Genomic DNA, 6,779 nt, shown 5'->3' with positions numbered 1-6,779 from the left:
GAAGGCAGCAGGCAGCAGACAGCAAGCAGCGGTTAGTGCAGAGCCAACGGTAGTAGCAATGGCAGCGCCAGAATCGAAGTTACAGTTGAGTTCAAGCTGCATTTGATGCATGTTGCTTGGCAGTCATTTCCAGAGTTCATTGCAAGTAGCTGTGGCGACGCAATGCACTTTAATTGAATCTTTTTAAAATTTTTATTTTCTTCCCTAGCTGAACTCGGTTGTCTGCGGCTTCGTTGCGGGCGATGGAAAATTTTTTTCCAAATTCTTCGAGTTTTCTTATACAAGTTGTATATGTGAAGGGAATTTTCCTATGAAATTAAAAGTATTGCAAGCAAATTTTAATTGACTTCAAAGTTATATTCTATGCTTGCTTTTGTTCGTCGTACGGCTACTCAGATCCTTATATTATATTTTTGCAACCATTTATACGACTTTCGTTAAATCACCTCTAGAATCTGCCACTTTTTTCATTTTGGTATACCATACCAGAATGCCTCCATCATTATTTAGTACATAAACACGCCACACTAAAATATAGGGTGCGTACGGTATTCGAGGACAACTAGGGCGTAAAACTAATTAACTTTTATTTTGAAAAAAAAAAAATTTAATGAAACTTCACGAGTTTTTAACACAATATTATCAACAACAATATCTATAAAATCATTCAATAAAATTTACATTAGCTACAAGAACCTTCTCGATCCGGTTCCGGAAACTGCTACTTATTCATATTGAACCCACCAGTGATCATTGCTGCCTTCAGAGAAGAAATGGTGTTTTTGGTTTGCTTATTGGTTTCACGCTCAACTATTCTCCATACGTAGTAATCCAGGTGAATAAGGTCTGGGGAGTTAGGCCGCCATAAGTTCGGTGTTATGTGGTCATAGAAATTTCCAGCCATCCAATCTTGTGCCGCCATCGCTTTATGTGGAGGAGCAAAGTCTTGCTGAAAGATGTATGGGCTGTCAGCGCGTACACTAGCAATCCAGGGTTTCACGAATGTCTATAGAACCTCGATATATGCAGCAGAATTGACTCGAATTTCTTGAGTAAAGAAGTGTGGTGGCATCCCATGTGCTTTGCTGCTTATAACACCTCAGAAAACCCCCATAGCATCTCAGGTGTTTCAGGATGTTTAATTTTGTTTAGAAGGCGTTTTGATCGGATAACTTCCTGTTCTCGCCTTTTGCTCATAATGAAGGATTTCTACCGGAGATTTTCATGGACAATTTGCCGGATAATACCCTCAGAAACATTAATCTCCCTCGCGTAAGCCCTGTTTATGAACGTACCATTCGACCGAATCTCGAACTTCCTTCAAACGTGCACCAATTTAATGCAAAAATATTCATATATACGAGGTGTGTTCAAAAAGTATCGCGAATTTTGAGTTTTTTCAAAAATTATTTATTTATTCATTAACATCTATTTTGTCCCCTTCAAAGTAATCCCCATGAGATATGCACTTGTGCCAACGTTTTTTCCAATCTTGGAAGCACTTCAAAAAAATAATTTTTTTTTATCTTGTTCAGCTCCTCCTTCGTCACCAGTTATGGCCCTTGGGTCGTCGCGGACAGCAGCGAACATCTCATTAGCAATGTTCATGCGATGCTGCTTTTGGTCGAAACTGAACAGTTTTGGTACGAATTTTGCGGCGACCCGTCTCATGCCCAAACCATTGAAAAAAATCGAATGGCACGAGCCAGGTCCTCAGAAACTTCTCTAACGGTGATTCGACGATTGGCCAATATCATTTTCTTCACTTCATAAATTTTTTCGTCTGTTGTTGAAGTGCTCGGGCGTCCGGCACGCTTTTCGTCGTTCACATCTTCTCGGCCTTCTGAGAACATTTTGTACCACCAATAAAGGTTGCTTTGGTCCAAAGTAGCTTTTCCGTATGACACAGTCAACATTCGGAATGCATCCGCGCACTTAATTTCGTTTTTCACACAAAATTTTATACAGATTCTTTGATCCATCTTTTTGAATGAGAGTGAGAGACATGAGTACCAACATATCGCCCCAAAAAAGTCGAAATTCGAATATACGTAACATACGAAAATTCAAAATTCGCGATACTTTTTGAACACACCTCGTATAGAGGACGTGGCATACGACTTATTGGCCAATATGTCACTAAAACCAATTAAACTAGAGAACTAAAACTTGGCACGAGTACATAAATTGTATAAACCGTACTTATGGGGTTAGGGGTAGTCAGAATTTTCAAAAAAAAATTTTTTTTTTTACATTTTCTTAAAGTATAATATCTTGGAAATATTGTGTGAAAATTTGCAGTGAACCCAAGAAATACTTTTCTAGTTATTCAACAATGAACAATGGACGCTCCGGATAGCAAAACTTTAAATACGTTTTTCTCAAAACTATGTTTTTTGAACTGGTGATCACTGCAACAATAAAATGTATACTGCTTTTGAAAAAACATAAAAAACTCGTGCTCAAAATTTTCATTTTTTTTAACAATTAATTTTCGGTTTTTTTCGCGAAAATCTGAAAAATTTTTACTGGGCCGCCGTATTGTTAATTTTGAAAAAAAAGCTTCGGTTAGGCAAAAGATTATCTATTAATAAAACTAAAATCTCTCTTGCGCGATTGATTTTAGATGAATCTCCAAGGACTTGTGATGATTACCGCAAGGGACTTCTGGAGCAACGGGCTCCACACAAATAGCGATAACTTTTAAAAATACTAATTTTTTTTAATTTTGCTAAAGTCAAGTCGACACACGATGTATTCATGCTATGGTTTTTATTGTTGTAAAATAAAGCAATTGACTAGCAAATTAAAATTATTGAAAATCATCATTTTTCCGGGCCTCTGACTACACCTAGCCCCTTATGGTGAAAAGTGGTGGGTATTGGAATGGGAGTCGTATAACCTCCGATGCAAACACAAACCTTCATGAAGCTTTTCTCTCGACCCTTTACTCGATTTAAAAATTTTACCACAGGAAAAGCTCAAAGAATTAGTTTTGAGCTCAGAAATCCCAAACAAACTTTGGCATGTAGTTGCATTGTAATTGAAAGTGAAATTGGATAAGACGTACCTCTTACAGTGAGAAATATTACTGGTGGAATTTTAGACTACAGGCGATATTAAAATTCATTTAGTTTAAGAAGTCTGTTCTTAAACCTAAAGTCTTTCCATAGTAGAAGAGCATTTTTGTCCGGCTCTTTTGTAGCCAATATTTTAGGGCACCATGTTGACTGTACGGCGATCGGGCACAGAATAACATTCAGTGTGCATTCGGCATGTGGACAACTTTTAATTTCCAAAAGCTCAATACCAGCAGCGCCGTCAGAATTGGTAAGGACCTCTCAGAGCCGTTTGATACCAAACAAGGCCGGATAACTCTCTGTCGTGTGACTCCTTTAACCTGATGCTGACAAATATCGTGCGAACCGTAGAACTTATGTAATCGCTTAGGCACAGTGTTTTAGGGTATGCTGAGAAATACCTCCTCAATTTCTTGCCTGTTATGATTAATTTCCACTGTGAGAAACGATTGAAAGACTTTGAGTAAAAAAAAAATCTGACTGATTGGCAGAATTATAGTAGGAATCCCCAGGAAAGACGTTAAATCACATTTATTTGCATACCTTTACATTCGAGCATATCCTGTCAAGCATATAAAAAATTAAACATTTTATACTAAATCGAAAATAACAAACAGGTAATTAATTTTTGAAGTAAATATGCGGCGCATTCCACTGCCCGTTGACCATCTGAACACCAGCTCTTGCCGTTGCCATATTGGCCGAGTGGCTGGAATGTTGCATGTGTGCCACATGGCATGTTTGTTTACTACTAACTGACTGATTACGGTTGGCATTTTATTTGCAATTCGATTAGTTGGAAAATCGCACAACAAAAGAACAAACATCGATTTTATTTCAAATGAGTAGCGATTGTAAGGTAAAGATACCAAATCAGTGCGGCAGCCGATCGCACAACGAATAGAAATTGCTGTCGACCCAGAGTCTAAGTCCGTCACCGCCTATTGGGCGTTCTGTGCAATCAGAGAAGGAATGAGTTGTGGAAAAAAGTATCGTATTTTTAATAGTTACACAACAGGAAGATGCGATTGTGCGATTATTGGCTTCCTCACACACACACACACACACACACTCGCACAATGGAAGGCTGATTCTAAATTATGGAACGCAGCTTTAATTAAGTTTTTTCTGCGTTTTTGTGCCAGAATTGGCGGCACATACCTTGGATATTTATGGCTGATTATTTTTCATGATGTAATAGTTGCGGCAGCAGGCGGAAATGTTGTTGCTGCAGCAGAAATTCGGCGTGTAAAGGCAGGTGATTGCCAAAGAGACGATTTTTATTCATTGTCGATTTTGTGTTTTCAAGAAAAATCAGTTGCGTTGGCTGTAGTAGGTGTAGCTGTGGTCAAAAGTGAAAAGATCTTTGATCTGCAATTCGTTTGCTGCCACCATTGGTGAAGTCACATGCGACTCGTAGGCAATAACCTTTGAGCGTAGCTGGGGCATTTACCAAAATTGCAAATAAAAAAACAGATAATGGTACACGAAATCAAAATGGGATCAGCATAGAGGAAAAGCAATAGACTACGAAGTATTATTTTGAGTGTAGAACATAATTTTTTCCACTTGCCTTAAGGGGACACGGTGGTCTAGAAATTAAAAAAAAACTTTTTTTCTTCGATATTTCAAAAGATTCTTAACGTGTGTGAATTACAAATATTACAGCTTCTACAGCCCATTAACTAGGTAGAGAGCGGTCAGCGCGCTCCTGTACCTCAAACTTTAAACTCATTTACGAAACGACTTTTTCGGCCTGTTGTTTTCAAAAAACAAAAATCTATTCAATCGAATCGTCTGAAATTTTAATATGTTGTTCACAACATCAATGGCTATCGTCGTTACTATAATCATATTATTATTTCGATTATTTCGTATTTTTATTTATTAATAAACTGAAAAAAACCCGATTTTAAGAGTGTCAAACTCAAAACCGCTCCAATTTGTCAATTTTTTTTTATTCTTATCTAATAATTTTTGGGGGTTTTGTGTTTCAGTTAAACAGAAGAGCTAAAATGGACAACACCGTCCAGACCCAATTTTTCGGGAGGGTTAACTTCAGCGCCATTTTGTAAATTATTAAAAAAAAAATTTTTTCATTTTTAAACTAAAAAATTTAATGTCTTTTTTTCATTTTTTTTTACCTCTAGACCACCAGGACTTCTTAAGCTATTTAGAAATTTTATACTTTTTTAGTTGATTAGGAAAATTCTTATACTTGACCTTAAGCTTGAAATTTCTTGTAATATGGTGTCAGGATATTAAACGTCTATCGTTAAAAAGTTTTGAATAATTAGAAAATATGTGTATAGAGAGATTATCGATGAGAATAAACAGTGGAAAATTAGACTAAATCTGAACAAACAGTGAAAAAATCATCGTATAAAATTTTCATCTGCGAAACTCTGCTGCACTCGCATGAGTTCACAAAATTTTTCTCGCCTTTATAAAATACAGTGCTCGGTTATTTTAGGTCTATAGTTTGCACCGTCCAATCGGAATTAAATTAAAAAATCACAAAAATTCAAACGGCTCGTTGATGTCCTTTGCTAATCAGACTTGATACGAGGGTTGCCTTTTAAATTTTGCACCCAATAATGAAAGTTTAGGTTAGGTTATGGTGGTAGTCGGTCTGTACGACCAACTCACTTAGACCTAACAAGTCCGTTGTGATACTACTTTGCTACACGAGAACCTCATGAAGCGCAGGATTGGTCCCATAGCCACGCCAGACAGTTCTGTAAGAGAATGGAAAAAGTATTTACCTAGACAACCTGCTCTGATTTTAGCTAAGGTTGGACAATTGCACACGAAGTGCTCAACTGTTTCTTCCACATCTCTACAGCTTCGCAGCATTCATGAAAAAGTACTCCTAGCCTAGAAGATTGCCTACCTATCAGCCAATGGCCTGTGACACAAGCCACGACTTTCGAGATATCCTCTTTTGTGAGGCTAAGCAGTTCATTTCTCTTATTCTTCTTTATTTGCGAGCGACCATAGTAGCCTAGCTGTTGCGCATGTGCCTTCATCTCTCCAAGGCCTATTATTGTTTTGGATAATGTTTTTCTTGATTATTAGTTCGCTCGCGGACATAGGTATCCCAATTCTACTTTTATCACTGAGCAGTTGAAGAGCAGTTGACCAGGAACGGTGGTCAATGACGATGACCTTTAAAATAATAATGAAAAGTGGCTTTCTTGTTTTTCAAATATTATCTTTGGGAGTCAATACCCTTCTGCATTCACTTGAGGCAATGTTCAAATCAGTTTCGCTTCTCAGAAGTGGATACCTCCAAAACGAGCTGTTTAGAGGTTTCAACAGCTGTTTTAGGCGTTGAAAAACTTTTGCCTCACATTTTATTTTTGGTATTCGAGAATAGAAGGTAAACATCAACTACTAAATCAGGGCTGTAAAGCTGATAAGTATGACCCATTAATTCGATCTCTTGAGTGTTCAAAAACTCTCGTGAGAGCTCGCTTTTCTTGGTGAAGCATGATTCCTCTTCGGCGGCTGGTTTTCCTTAATTCTTCGAAAACTTCTGGCAAACAAATTTTGGTTAAGTACCCTCGGAATTGTTTCTTTTAAGCTTTTCTAGTGGTACAATTGCGACCCGACCCGATTTTCCGAAAACACAGGCGGCCATTTACTTTGAGGGTTTTCTTTTGGTTCTTGAGGTTCTTTATTTCTTTTTTTGATTGA

This window comes from Anastrepha obliqua, chromosome 5 (assembly GCF_027943255.1).
Source record: "Anastrepha obliqua isolate idAnaObli1 chromosome 5, idAnaObli1_1.0, whole genome shotgun sequence".
NCBI lineage: Eukaryota > Metazoa > Arthropoda > Insecta > Diptera > Tephritidae > Anastrepha > Anastrepha obliqua.
Note: the sequence above shows the minus strand (reverse complement) of the source record.